Source organism: Taudactylus pleione, unplaced genomic scaffold, assembly GCF_031769625.1.
Source record: "Taudactylus pleione unplaced genomic scaffold, aTauple2 ptg000174l, whole genome shotgun sequence".
NCBI classification, from domain to species: Eukaryota; Metazoa; Chordata; class Amphibia; order Anura; family Myobatrachidae; genus Taudactylus; species Taudactylus pleione.
The window spans coordinates 5310155-5325764 of NW_028284576.1; the positions used below are offsets into that span (position 1 = coordinate 5310155).

Sequence of the window (15610 nt, forward strand, 5' to 3'; positions counted from 1 at the left end):
TAAGTTAACCTTGCAACAGTATAGTAACACCAGTTACAGCAGTTGAAATTGGACCCCTAGCAACCCAATATCACTTTTTTATGCAGCATTATGGGGCTACAACAAATTGCTGCAAGTTTGGAGCTACCATAAGTGTGGCTTATAGTCAGTTACTCACAGGAAATGTGGTGTATCAGCTCTTTGAATCATCCCCAAATTGTTTGCATGTAATTTTCAAGACAACTATATGTAACTCAGCATTCCTCTGGGGCATCAGAAAAAAATAAAAACAGTGAAGAATTTTGGTCAGGAATGTTATTCTTCACTTGATATATTGAATCAAATTTTGGTTCCAAAATCTTATCTGGAGAATGCAGAGTGGATTACATTTAGAAATAACATCTCAAAAACATCCATTAGCATCAAGTTTAGTGAAATCCCATTACCGTTGGTATTTAGTACACTAATGATTTCATTAAATGTTTCCTTCTTTATCATCATTGTGTTGGAGACTTTGTGGGGCTGAGGAAACTGTCCCACATCTGGTGGCACTGTCCCAACTTACTTCCATTGTGAACAGAGATACATTGTCTTACTTACCTTTTCATAGGAATTTTAATGCCCAACTCCCTGTCATATTCCCTTTTATCTCATTATATTTCTGATATTCCTAAGTATACCCACAAATTTATAACACATATTTTGAGTGCTACCAAATGCCATATAGCTTTATATTGAAAAAACTCAGTTCCACCATTTTCTATCTTTATTATAAATACAATTTGGCACATCTATCATTGTGAATACATCAATAGAATTTTTCATAACACTGCAAATAAGTTCTCATATACTTGGATCCTTGGACTATCTGAAATCCAACTATTTCAACCCTTTTATAACTGGATTGATTTGCCCCCATCATGACTAAGATATTTTCACACCCTGACAAAATTCTCAATTCACAGGGTATAATCCTGTTATTTCTTACTTTGCACAAGTTCATATTATAGTGTCCATTTGTAAGAAATGATCCAAGTTAGAAACTTTTATGCAGTTTAAGTTCAGTTCTGCTGGTTCATCTTCCCTTACTGATAATATCCATTAGAAAGCACTTTCACGTGTCTCTGAGGCGCAATTGGTTAGCGCGTTCGGCTGTTAACCGAAAGGTTGGTAGTTCAAGACCACCCAGGGAAGTGTTTAGTATTTCTTATTTTGTGGTATTTGACAAAATTTACCAGGCCTTTGTCTTCACTTTACCTCAATACACAAACTTACATGGAAATTAACAGCTATGACTTTACTAACTCTACATCCATGGCTTTCCAGCTAGTGTTAGATAATACTAGAAAGAACTTTACAAATTGAAAACAAGTGATCAGTCCTAAGAAGATATAGAGAATAAGCTAAAAATCCACAGTGACTTTTAGCAAGAAGAATAAGAAAAATTTATTAATATGTACACGATACTGGGATCCACTGGGTTAATTCTGAGAAGTTGATTCAATCATTTACAAAGGGGGTAAGTTAACCTTGCAACAGTATAGTAACACCAGTTACAGCAGTTGAAATTGGACCCCTAGCAACCCAATATCACTTTTTTATGCAGCATTATGGGGCTACAACAAATTGCTGCAAGTTTGGAGCTACCATAAGTGTGGCTTATAGTCAGTTACTCACAGGAAATGTGGTGTATCAGCTCTTTGAATCAACCCCAAATTGTTTGCATGTAATTTTCAAGAAAACTATATGTCACTCCGCATTCCTCTGGGGCATCAGAAGAAAATAAAAACAGTGAAGAATTTTGGTCTGGAATGTTATTCTTCACTTGATATATTGCAGCAAATTTTGGTTGCAAAATCTTATCTGGAGAATGCGGACTGGATTACATTTAGAAATAACATCTCAAAAACTTCCATTAGCCTCAAGTTTAGTGAAATCCCATTATCGTTGGTATTTAGTACCTTAATGATTTCATAAAATGTTTCCTTCTTTATCACCATTGTGTTGGAGACTTTGTGGGGCTGAGGAAACTGTCCCACATCTGGTGGCACTGTCCCAACTTACTTCCATTGTGGACAGAGATACATTGTCTTACTTACCTTCTCATCGGAATTTTAATGCCCAACTCCCTGTCATATTCCCTTTTATCTCATTATATTTCTGATATTCCTAAGTATACCCACAAATTTATAACACATATTTTGAGTGCTACCAAATGCCATATAGCTTTATATTGAAAAAACTCAGTTACACCATTCTCTATCTTTATTATAAATACAATTTGGCACATCTATCATTGTGAATACATCACCAGAATTTTTCATAACACTGCAAATAAGTTCTCATATACTTGGATCCTTGGACTAACTGAAATCCCCCTATTTCAACCCTTTTATAACTAAATTGATTCACCCCCATCACGACTAAGATATTTTCACACCCTGACAAAATTCTCAATTTACAGGGTATAATCCTGTTATTTCTTACTTTGCACATGTTCATATTATAGTGTACATTTGTAAGAAATGATCCAAGTTAGAAACTTTTAAACAGTTTAAGTTCAGTTCAGCTGGTTCATCTTCGCTTACTGATAATATTCATTAGAAAGCACTTTCACGTGTCTCTGTGGCGCAATTGGTTAGCGTGTTCAGCTATTAACTGAAAGGTTGGTGGTTCAACCCCACCCAGGGACGTGTTTAGTATTTGTTATTCTGTGGCAGGAGGATTCTTTATTTGACGAAATTTACCAGACATTTGTCTTCATTTTACCTCAATACACAAACTTACATGGAAATTAACAGCTATGACTTTACTAACTCAACATCCATGGCTTTCCAACTAGTGTTAGATAATAATAGAAAGAACTTTACAAATTGAAAACAAGTGATCAGTCCTAAGAAGATATAGAGAATAAGCTAAAAATTCACAGTGACTTTTAGCGAGAAGAATAAGAAAAAATGTATTAATATATACCAGATACTGGGATCCACTGGGTTAATTCTGAGAAGTTGATTCAATTATTTACAAAGGGGGTAAGTTAACCTTGCAACAGTATAGTAACACCAGTTACAGCAGTTGAAATTGGACAACTAGCAACCCGATATCACTTTTTTATACAGCATATGGTGCTACAACAAATTGGTGCAAGTTTGGAGCTACCATAAGTGTGGCTTATAGTCAGTTACTCACATTAAATGTGGTGTATCAGCTCTTTGAATCAACCCCAAATTGTTTGCATGTAACTTTCAATACAACTATATGTAACTCTGCATTCCTCTGGGGCATCAGAAGAAAATAAAAACAGTGAAGAATTTTGGTCAGGAATGTTATTCTTCACTTGATATATTGCAGCAAATTTTGGTTCCAAAATATTATCTGGAGAATGCGGGAATCGATCCCACTAGCTCTCGCATGCTAATCGAGCACTCTATCATTTGAGCTAATTCCCTTTGATGTTAAAAGCATTTACACCACTCACACCAAGAGGACTGGATTACATTTAGAGATAACATCTCAAAAACATCCATTAGCCTCAAGTTTAGTGAAATCCCATTATCGTTGGTATTTAGTACCTTAATGATTTCATAAAATGTTTCCTTCTTTATCACCATTGTGTTGGAGACTTTGTGGGGCTGAGGAAACTGTCCCACATCTGGTGGCACTGTCCCAACTTACTTCCATTGTGGACAGAGATACATTGTCTTACTTACCTTCTCATTGGAATTTTAATGCCCAACTCCCTGTCATATTCCCTTTTATCTCATTATATTTTTGATATTGTAAGAAATGATTCAAGTTAGAAACTTTTATGCAGTTTAAGTTCAGTTCTGCTGGTTCATCTTCCCTTACTGATAATATCCATTAGAAAGCAATTTCACGTGTCTCTGTGGCGCAATTGGTTAGCGCGTTCGGCTGTTAACCGAAAGGTTGGTAGTTCAAGACCACCCAGGGACGTGTTTAGTATTTGTTATTTTGTGGTATTAGACAAAATTTACCTGGTATTTGTCTTCATTTTACCTCAATACACAAACTTACATGGAAATTAACAGCTATGACTTTACTAACTCTACATCCATGGCTTTCCAGCTAGTGTTAGATAATACTAGAAAGAACTTTACAAATTGAAAACAAGTGATCAGTCCTAAGAAGATATAGAGAATAAGCTAAAAATTCACAGTGACTTTTAGCCAGAAGAATAAGAAAAATGTATTAATATATACCAGATACTGGGATCCACTGGGTTAATTCTGAGAAGTTGATTCAATTATTTAAAAAGGGAGTAAGTTAATCTTGCAACAGTATAGTAACACAAGTTACAGCAGTTGAAATTGGACCCCTAGCAATCCGATATCACTTTTTTATGTAGCATTATGGGGCTACAACAAATTGGTGCAAGTTTGGAGCTACCATAAGTGTAGCTTATAGTCAGTTACTCACAGGAAATGTGGTGTATCAGCTCTTTGAATCATCCCCAAATTGTTTGCATGTAATTTTCAAGACAACTATATGTAACTCAGCATTCCTCTGGGGCATCAGAAAAAAATAAAAACAGTGAAGAATTTTGGTCAGGAATGTTATTCTTCACTTGATATATTGAATCAAATTTTGGTTCCAAAATCTTATCTGGAGAATGCGGACTGGATTACATTTAGAAATAACATCTCAAAAACATCCATTAGCCTCAAGTTTAGTGAAATCCCATTATCGTTGGTATTTAGTACCTTAATGATTTCATAAAATGTTTCCTTCTTTATCACCATTGTGTTGGAGACTTTGTGGGGCTGAGGAAAGTGTCCCACATCTGGTGGCACTGTCCCAACTTACTTCAATTGTGGACAGAGATACATTGTCTTACTTACCTTCTCATCGGAATTTTAATGCCCAACTCCCTGTCATATTCCCTTTTATCTCATTATATTTCTGATATTCCTAAGTATACCCACAAATTTATAACACATATTTTGAGTGCTACCAAATGCCATATAGCTTTATTTTGAAAAAACTCAGTTCCACCATTCTCGATCTTTATTAAAAATACAATTTGGCACATCTATCATTGTGAATACATCACCAGTATTTTTCATAACACTGCAAATAAGTTCTCATATACTAGGATCCTTGGACTAACTGAAATCCCCCTATTTCAACCCTTTTATAACTAAATTGATTCACCCCCATCATGACTAAGATATTTTGACACCCTGACAAAATTCTCAATTCACAGGGAATAATCCTGTTATTTCTTACTTTGCACATGTTCATATTATAGTGTACATTTGTAAGAAATGATCCAAGTTAGAAACTTTTAAACAGTTTAAGTTCAGTTCTGCTGGTTCATCTTCTCTTACTGATTATATCCATTAGAAAGCACTTTCACGTGTCTCTGTGGTGCAATTGGTTAGCGCGTTCGGCTGTTAACCGAAAGGTTGGTGGTTCCATCCCACCCAGTGACATGTTTAGTATTTGTTATTCTGTGGCAGGAGGATTCTGTATTTGACAAAAATTACCAGGCATTTGTATTCATTTTACCTCAATACACAAACTTACATGGAAATTAACAGCTATGACTTTACTAACTCTACATCCATGGCTTTCCAGCTAGTGTTAGATAATACTAGAAAGAACTTTACAAATTGAACACAAGTGATCAGTCCTAAGAAGATATAGAGAATAAGCTAAAAATTCAAAGTGACTTTTAGCCAGAAGAATAATAAAAATTTATTAATATATACCAGATACTGGGATCCACTGGGTTAATTCTGAGAAGTTGTTTCAATTATTTACAAAGGGGGTAAGTTAACCTTGCAACATTATAGTAACACCAGTAACAGCAGTTGAAATTGGACACCTAGCAACCCGATATCACTTTTTTATGCAGCATTATGGGGCTACAACAAATTGGTGCAAGTTTGGAGCTACCATAAGTGAAGCCTATAGTCATTTTCTCACAAGAAATGTGGTTTATCAGCTCTTTGAATCAACCCCAAATTGTTTGCATGTAATTTTCAAGACAACTATATGTAACTCAGCAGTCCTCAGGGGCATCAGAAGAAAATAAAAACAGTGAAGAATTTTGGTCAGGAATGTTATGTTTCACTTGATATATTGCTGCAAATTTTGGTTCCAAAATCTTATCTGGAGAATGCGGACTGGATTACATTTAGAAATAACATCTCAAAAACATCCATTAGCATCAAGTTTAGTGAAATCCCATTATCGTTGGTATTTAGTACACTAATGATTTCATTAAATGTTTCCTTCTTTATCATCATTGTGTTGGAGACTTTGTGGGGCTGAGGAAACTGTCCCACATCTGGTGGCACTGTCCCAACTTACTTCCATTGTGAACAGAGATACATTGTCTTACTTACCTTTTCATAGGAATTTTAATGCCCAACTCCCTGTCATATTCCCTTTTATCTCATTATATTTCTGATATTCCTAAGTATACCCACAAATTTATAACACATATTTTGAGTGCTACCAAATGCCATATAGCTTTATATTGAAAAAACTCAGTTCCACCATTTTCTATCTTTATTATAAATACAATTTGGCACATCTATCATTGTGAATACATCAATAGAATTTTTCATAACACTGCAAATAAGTTCTCATATACTTGGATCCTTGGACTATCTGAAATCCAACTATTTCAACCCTTTTATAACTGGATTGATTTGCCCCCATCATGACTAAGATATTTTCACACCCTGACAAAATTCTCAATTCACAGGGTATAATCCTGTTATTTCTTACTTTGCACAAGTTCATATTATAGTGTCCATTTGTAAGAAATGATCCAAGTTAGAAACTTTTATGCAGTTTAAGTTCAGTTCTGCTGGTTCATCTTCCCTTACTGATAATATCCATTAGAAAGCACTTTCACGTGTCTCTGAGGCGCAATTGGTTAGCGAGTTCGGCTGTTAACAGAAAGGTTGGTAGTTCAAGACCACCCAGGGACGTGTTTAGTATTTGTTATTTTGTGGTATTTGACAAAATTTACCAGGCATTTGTCTTCATTTTACCTCAATACACAAACTTACATGGAAATTAACAGCTATGACTTTACTAACTCTACATCCATGGCTTTCCAGCTAGAGTTAGATAATACTAGAAAGAACTTTACAAATTGAAAACAAGTGATCAGTCCTAAGAAGACATAGAGAATAAGCTAAAAATTCACAGTGACTTATAGCCAGAAGAATAAGAAAAATGTATTAATATATAGCAGATACTGGGATCCACTGGGTTAATTCTGAGAAGTTGATTCAATTATTTAAAAAGGGAGTAAGTTAATCTTGCAACAGTATAGTAACACCAGTTACAGCAGTTGAAATTGGACCCCTAGCAAACCGATATCACTTTTTTATGTAGCATTATGTGGCTACAACAAATTGGTGCAAGTTTGGAGCTACCATAAGTGTAGCTTATAGTCAGTTACTCACATAAAATGTGGTGTATCAGCTATTTGAATCAACCCCAAATTGTTTGCATGTAATTTTCAAGACAACTATATGTAACTCAGTATTCCTCTGGGGCATCAGAAGAAAATAAAAACAGTGAAGAATTTTGGTCAGGAATGTTATTCTTCACTTGATATATTGCAGCAAATTTTGGTTCCAAAATCTTATCTGGAGAATGCGGACTGGATTACATTTAGAAATAACATCTCAAAAACATCCATTAGCCTCAAGTTTAGTGAAATCCCATTATTGTTGGTATTTAGTACCTTAATGATTTCATAAAATGTTTCCTTCTTTATCATCATTGTGTTGGAGACTTTGTGGGGCTGAGGAAACTGTCCCACATCTGGTGGCACTGTCCCAACTTACTTCCATTGTGGACAGAGATACATTGTCTTACTTACCTTCTCATAGGAATTTTAATGCCCAACTCCCTGTCATATTCCCTTTTATCTCATTATATTTCTGATATTCCTAAGTATACCCACAAATTTATAACACATATTTTGAGTGCTACCAAATGCCATATAGCTTTATATTGAAAAAACTCAGTTCCACCATTCTCTATCTTTATTATAAATACAATTTGGCACATCTATCATTGTGAATACATCAATAGAATTTTTCATAACACTGCAAATAAGTTCTCATATACTTGGGCCATTGGACTAACTGAAATCCCCCTATTTCAACCCTTTTATAACTGGATTGATTTGACCCCATCATGACTAAGATATTTTCACACCCTGACAAAATTCTCAATTCACAGGGTATAATCCTGTTATTTCTTACTTTGCACAAGTTCATATTATAGTGTCCATTTGTAAGAAATGATCCAAGTTAGAAACTTTTATGCAGTTTAAGTTCAGTTCTGCTGGTTCATCTTCCCTTACTGATAATATCCATTAGAAAGCACTTTCACGTGTCTCTGAGGCGCAATTGGTTAGCGCGTTCGGCTGTTAACCGAAAGGTTGGTAGTTCAAGACCACCCAGGGAAGTGTTTAGTATTTCTTATTTTGTGGTATTTGACAAAATTTACCAGGCCTTTGTCTTCACTTTACCTCAATACACAAACTTACATGGAAATTAACAGCTATGACTTTACTAACTCTACATCCATGGCTTTCCAGCTAGTGTTAGATAATACTAGAAAGAACTTTACAAATTGAAAACAAGTGATCAGTCCTAAGAAGATATAGAGAATAAGCTAAAAATCCACAGTGACTTTTAGCAAGAAGAATAAGAAAAATTTATTAATATGTACACGATACTGGGATCCACTGGGTTAATTCTGAGAAGTTGATTCAATAATTTACAAAGGGGGTAAGTTAACCTTGCAACAGTATAGTAACACCAGTTACAGCAGTTGAAATTGGACCCCTAGCAACCCAATATCACTTTTTTATGCAGCATTATGGGGCTACAACAAATTGCTGCAAGTTTGGAGCTACCATAAGTGTGGCTTATAGTCAGTTACTCACAGGAAATGTGGTGTATCAGCTCTTTGAATCAACCCCAAATTGTTTGCATGTAATTTTCAAGACAACTATATGTCACTCCGCATTCCTCTGGGGCATCAGAAGAAAATAAAAACAGTGAAGAATTTTGGTCTGGAATGTTATTCTTCACTTGATATATTGCAGCAAATTTTGGTTGCAAAATCTTATCTGGAGAATGCGGACTGGATTACATTTAGAAATAACATCTCAAAAACTTCCATTAGCCTCAAGTTTAGTGAAATCCCATTATCGTTGGTATTTAGTACCTTAATGATTTCATAAAATGTTTCCTTCTTTATCACCATTGTGTTGGAGACTTTGTGGGGCTGAGGAAACTGTCCCACATCTGGTGGCACTGTCCCAACTTACTTCCATTGTGGACAGAGATACATTGTCTTACTTACCTTCTCATCGGAATTTTAATGCCCAACTCCCTGTCATATTCCCTTTTATCTCATTATATTTCTGATATTCCTAAGTATACCCACAAATTTATAACACATATTTTGAGTGCTACCAAATGCCATATAGCTTTATATTGAAAAAACTCAGTTCCACCATTCTCTATCTTTATTATAAATACAATTTGGCACATCTATCATTGTGAATACATCAATAGAATTTTTCATAACACTGCAAATAAGTTCTCATATACTTGGGCCATTGGACTAACTGAAATCCCCCTATTTCAACCCTTTTATAACTGGATTGATTTGACCCCATCATGACTAAGATATTTTCACACCCTGACAAAATTCTCAATTCACAGGGTATAATCCTGTTATTTCTTACTTTGCACAAGTTCATATTATAGTGTCCATTTGTAAGAAATGATCCAAGTTAGAAACTTTTATGCAGTTTAAGTTCAGTTCTGCTGGTTCATCTTCCCTTACTGATAATATCCATTAGAAAGCACTTTCACGTGTCTCTGAGGCGCAATTGGTTAGCGCGTTCGGCTGTTAACCGAAAGGTTGGTAGTTCAAGACCACCCAGGGAAGTGTTTAGTATTTCTTATATTGTGGTATTTGACAAAATTTACCAGGCCTTTGTCTTCACTTTACCTCAATACACAAACTTACATGGAAATTAACAGCTATGACTTTACTAACTCTACATCCATGGCTTTCCAGCTAGTGTTAGATAATACTAGAAAGAACTTTACAAATTGAAAACAAGTGATCAGTCCTAAGAAGATATAGAGAATAAGCTAAAAATCCACAGTGACTTTTAGCAAGAAGAATAAGAAAAATTTATTAATATGTACACGATACTGGGATCCACTGGGTTAATTCTGAGAAGTTGATTCAATCATTTACAAAGGGGGTAAGTTAACCTTGCAACAGTATAGTAACACCAGTTACAGCAGTTGAAATTGGACCCCTAGCAACCCAATATCACTTTTTTATGCAGCATTATGGGGCTACAACAAATTGCTGCAAGTTTGGAGCTACCATAAGTGTGGCTTATAGTCAGTTACTCACAGGAAATGTGGTGTATCAGCTCTTTGAATCAACCCCAAATTGTTTGCATGTAATTTTCAAGACAACTATATGTCACTCCGCATTCCTCTGGGGCATCAGAAGAAAATAAAAACAGTGAAGAATTTTGGTCTGGAATGTTATTCTTCACTTGATATATTGCAGCAAATTTTGGTTGCAAAATCTTATCTGGAGAATGCGGACTGGATTACATTTAGAAATAACATCTCAAAAACTTCCATTAGCCTCAAGTTTAGTGAAATCCCATTATCGTTGGTATTTAGTACCTTAATGATTTCATAAAATGTTTCCTTCTTTATCACCATTGTGTTGGAGACTTTGTGGGGCTGAGGAAACTGTCCCACATCTGGTGGCACTGTCCCAACTTACTTCCATTGTGGACAGAGATACATTGTCTTACTTACCTTCTCATCGGAATTTTAATGCCCAACTCCCTGTCATATTCCCTTTTATCTCATTATATTTCTGATATTCCTAAGTATACCCACAAATTTATAACACATATTTTGAGTGCTACCAAATGCCATATAGCTTTATATTGAAAAAACTCAGTTACACCATTCTCTATCTTTATTATAAATACAATTTGGCACATCTATCATTGTGAATACATCACCAGAATTTTTCATAACACTGCAAATAAGTTCTCATATACTTGGATCCTTGGACTAACTGAAATCCCCCTATTTCAACCCTTTTATAACTAAATTGATTCACCCCCATCACGACTAAGATATTTTCACACCCTGACAAAATTCTCAATTTACAGGGTATTATCCTGTTATTTCTTACTTTGCACATGTTCATATTATAGTGTACATTTGTAAGAAATGATCCAAGTTAGAAACTTTTAAACAGTTTAAGTTCAGTTCTGCTGGTTCATCTTCCCTTACTGATTATATCCATTAGAAAGCACTTTCACGTGTCTCTGTGGTGCAATTGGTTAGCGCGTTCGGCTGTTAACCGAAAGGTTGGTGGTTCCATCCCACCCAGGGACATGTTTAGTATTTGTTATTCTGTGGCAGGAGGATTCTGTATTTGACAAAAATTACCAGGCATTTGTATTCATTTTACCTCAATACACAAACTTAAATGGAAATTAACAGCTATGACTTTACTAACTCTACATCCATGGCTTTCCAGCTAGTGTTAGATAATACTAGAAAGAACTTTACAAATTGAACACAAGTGATCAGTCCTAAGAAGATATAGAGAATAAGCTAAAAATTCAAAGTGACTTTTAGCCAGAAGAATAATAAAAATTTATTAATATATACCAGATACTGGGATCCACTGGGTTAATTCTGAGAAGTTGATTCAATTATTTACAAAGGGGGTAAGTTAACCTTGCAACATTATAGTAACACCAGTTACAGCAGTTGAAATTGGACCCCTAGCAACCCGATATCACTTTTTTATGCAGCATTATGGGGTTACAACAAATTGGTGCAAGTTTGGAGCTACCATAAGTGAAGCCTATAGTCAGTTTCTCACAAGAAATGTGGTTTATCAGCTCTTTGAATCAACCCCAAATTGTTTGCATGTAATTTTCAAGACAACTATATGTAACTCAGCAGTCCTCAGGGGCATCAGAAGAAAATAAAAACAGTGAAGAATTTTGGTCAGGAATGTTATGTTTCACTTGATATATTGCAGCAAATTTTGGTTCCAAAATCTTATCTGGAGAATGCAGACTGGATTACATTTAGAAATAACATCTCAAAAACATCCATTAGCCTCAAGTTTAGTGAAATCCCATTATCGTTGGTATTTAGTACACTAATGATTTCATTAAATGTTTCCTTCTTTATCATCATTGTGTTGGAGACTTTGTGGGGCTGAGGAAACTGTCCCACATCTGGTGGCACTGTCCCAACTTACTTCCATTGTGGACAGAGATACATTGTCTTACTTACCTTCTCATAGGAATTTTAATGCCCAACTCCCTGTCATATTCCCTTTTATCTCATTATATTTCTGATATTCCTAAGTATACCCACAAATTTATAACACATATTTTGAGTGCTATCAAATGCCATATAGCTTTATATTGAAAAAACTCAGTTCCACCATTCTCTATCTTTATTATAAATACAATTTGGCACATCTATCATTGTGAATACATCAATAGAATTTTTCATAACACTGCAAATAAGTTCTCATATACTTGGGCCATTGGACTAACTGAAATCCCCCTATTTCAACCCTTTTATAACTGGATTGATTTGACCCCATCATGACTAAGATATTTTCACACCCTGACAAAATTCTCAATTCACAGGGTATAATCCTGTTATTTCTTACTTTGCACAAGTTCATATTATAGTGTCCATTTGTAAGAAATGATCCAAGTTAGAAACTTTTATGCAGTTTAAGTTCAGTTCTGCTGGTTCATCTTCCCTTACTGATAATATCCATTAGAAAGCACTTTCACGTGTCTCTGAGGCGCAATTGGTTAGCGCGTTCGGCTGTTAACCGAAAGGTTGGTAGTTCAAGACCACCCAGGGAAGTGTTTAGTATTTCTTATTTTGTGGTATTTGACAAAATTTACCAGGCATTTGTCTTCATTTTACCTCAATACACAAACTTACATGGAAATTAACAGCTATGACTTTACTAACTCTACATCCATGGCTTTCCAGCTAGTGTTAGATAATACTAGAAAGAACTTTACAAATTGAAAACAAGTGATCAGTCCTAAGAAGATATAGAGAATAAGCTAAAAATTCACAGTGACTTTTAGCAAGAAGAATAAGAAAAATTTATTAATATGTACACGATACTGGGATCCACTGGGTTAATTCTGAGAAGTTGATTCAATCATTTACAAAGGGGGTAAGTTAACCTTGCAACAGTATAGTAACACCAGTTACAGCAGTTGAAATTGGACCCCTAGCAACCCAATATCACTTTTTTATGCAGCATTATGGGGCTACAACAAATTGCTGCAAGTTTGGAGCTACCATAAGTGTGGCTTATAGTCAGTTACTCACAGGAAATGTGGTGTATCAGCTCTTTGAATCAACCCCAAATTGTTTGCATGTAATTTTCAAGACAACTATATGTCACTCCGCATTCCTCTGGGGCATCAGAAGAAAATAAAAACAGTGAAGAATTTTGGTCTGGAATGTTATTCTTCACTTGATATATTGAATCAAATTTTGGTTCCAAAATCTTATCTGGAGAATGCGGGCATCTATCCCGCTACCTCTTGCATGCAAAGCGAGCGCTCTACCATTTGAGCTAATTCCCCTTTGATGTTAAAAGCATTTACACCACTCACACCAAGAGGACTGGATTACATTTAGAGATAACATCTCAAAAACATCCATTAGCCTCTAGTTTAGTGAAATCCCATTATCGTTGATATTTAGTACCTTAATGATTTCATAAAATGTTTCCTTCTTTATCACCATTGTGTTGGAGACTTTGTGGGGCTGAGGAAACTGTCCCACATCTGGTGGCACTGTCCCAACTTACTTCAATTGTGGACAGAGATACATTGTCTTACTTACCTTCTCATAGGAATTTTAATGCCCAACTCCCTGTCATATTCCCTTTTATCTCATTATATTTCTGATATTCCTAAGTATACCCACAAATTTATAACACATATTTTGAGTGCTACCAAATGCCATATAGCTTTATATTGAAAAAACTCAGTTCCACCATTCTCTATCTTTATTAAAAATACAATTTGGCACATCTATCATTGTGAATACATCACCAGAATTTTTCATAACACTGCAAATAAGTTCTCATATACTAGGATCCTTGGACTAACTGAAATCCCCCTATTTCAACCCTTTTATAACTAAATTGATTCACCCCCATCATGACTAAGATATTTTGACACCCTTACAAAATTCTCAATTCACAGGGAATAATCCTGTTATTTCTTACTTTGCACATGTTCATATTATAGTGTACATTTGTAAGAAATGATCCAAGTTAGAAACTTTTAAACAGTTTAAGTTCAGTTCTGCTGGTTCATCTTCCCTTACTGATTATATCCATTAGAAGACACTTTCACGTGTCTCTGTGGTGCAATTGGTTAGCGCGTTCGGCTGTTAACCGAAAGGTTGGTGGTTCCATCCCACCCAGGGACATGTTTAGTATTTGTTATTCTGTGGCAGGAGGATTCTGTATTTGACAAAAATTACCAGGCATTTGTATTCATTTTACCTCAATACACAAACTTACATGGAAATTAACAGCTATGACTTTACTAACTCTACATCCATGGTTTTCCAGCTAGTGTTAGATAATACTAGAAAGAACTTTACAAATTGAACACAAGTGATCAGTCCTAAGAAGATATAGAGAATAAGCTAAAAATTCAAAGTGACTTTTAGCCAGAAGAATAATAAAAATGTATTAATATATACCAGATACTGGGATCCACTGGGTTAATTCTGAGAAGTTGATTCAATTATTTACAAAGGGGGTAAGTTAACCTTGCAACATTATAGTAACACCAGTTACAGCAGTTGAAATTGGACCCCTAGCAACCCGATATCACTTTTTTATGCAGCATTATGGGGCTACAACAAATTGGTGCAAGTTTGGAGCTACCATAAATGATGCCTATAGTCAGTTTCTCACAAGAAATGTGGTTTATCAGCTCTTTGAATCAACCCCAAATTGTTTGCATGTAATTTTCAAGACAACTATATGTAACTCAGCATTCCTCTGGGGCATCAGAAAAAAATAAAAACAGTGAAGAATTTTGGTCAGGAATGTTATTCTTCACTTGATATATTGAATCAAATTTTGGTTCCAAAATCTTATCTGGAGAATGCGGGCATCTATCCCGCTACCTCTCGCATGCAAAGCGAGCGCTCTACCATTTGAGCTAATTCCCCTTTGATGTTAAAAGCATTTACACCACTCACACCAAGAGGACTGGATTACATTTAGAGATAACATCTCAAAAACATCCATTAGCCTCTAGTTTAGTGAAATCCCATTATCGTTGATATTTAGTACCTTAATGATTTCATAAAATGTTTCCTTCTTTATCACCATTGTGTTGGAGACTTTGTGGGGCTGAGGAAACTGTCCCACATCTGGTGGCACTGTCCCAACTTACTTCAATTGTGGACAGAGATACATTGTCTTACTTACCTTCTCATAGGAATTTTAATGCCCAACTCCCTGTCATATT

General features: G+C 35.3%; 4 non-coding genes across 4 annotated transcripts; all 4 read left to right on the forward strand.

The window, feature by feature from the left end:
- Positions 1-2598: 2598 nt before the first annotated feature.
- Positions 2599-2672, forward strand: TRNAN-AUU (transfer RNA asparagine (anticodon AUU)). Its single transcript has one exon. It is a non-coding gene; the product is annotated as a tRNA-Asn (tRNA).
- A 1187-nt stretch (positions 2673-3859) lies between these two features.
- On the forward strand, positions 3860-3933 carry TRNAN-GUU (transfer RNA asparagine (anticodon GUU)). Its single transcript has one exon. It is a non-coding gene; the product is annotated as a tRNA-Asn (tRNA).
- A 7434-nt stretch (positions 3934-11367) lies between these two features.
- On the forward strand, positions 11368-11441 carry TRNAN-GUU (transfer RNA asparagine (anticodon GUU)). The gene has a single exon. It is a non-coding gene; the product is annotated as a tRNA-Asn (tRNA).
- A 3037-nt stretch (positions 11442-14478) lies between these two features.
- TRNAN-GUU (transfer RNA asparagine (anticodon GUU)) lies at positions 14479-14552 on the forward strand. The gene has a single exon. It is a non-coding gene; the product is annotated as a tRNA-Asn (tRNA).
- Positions 14553-15610: the final 1058 nt, after the last annotated feature.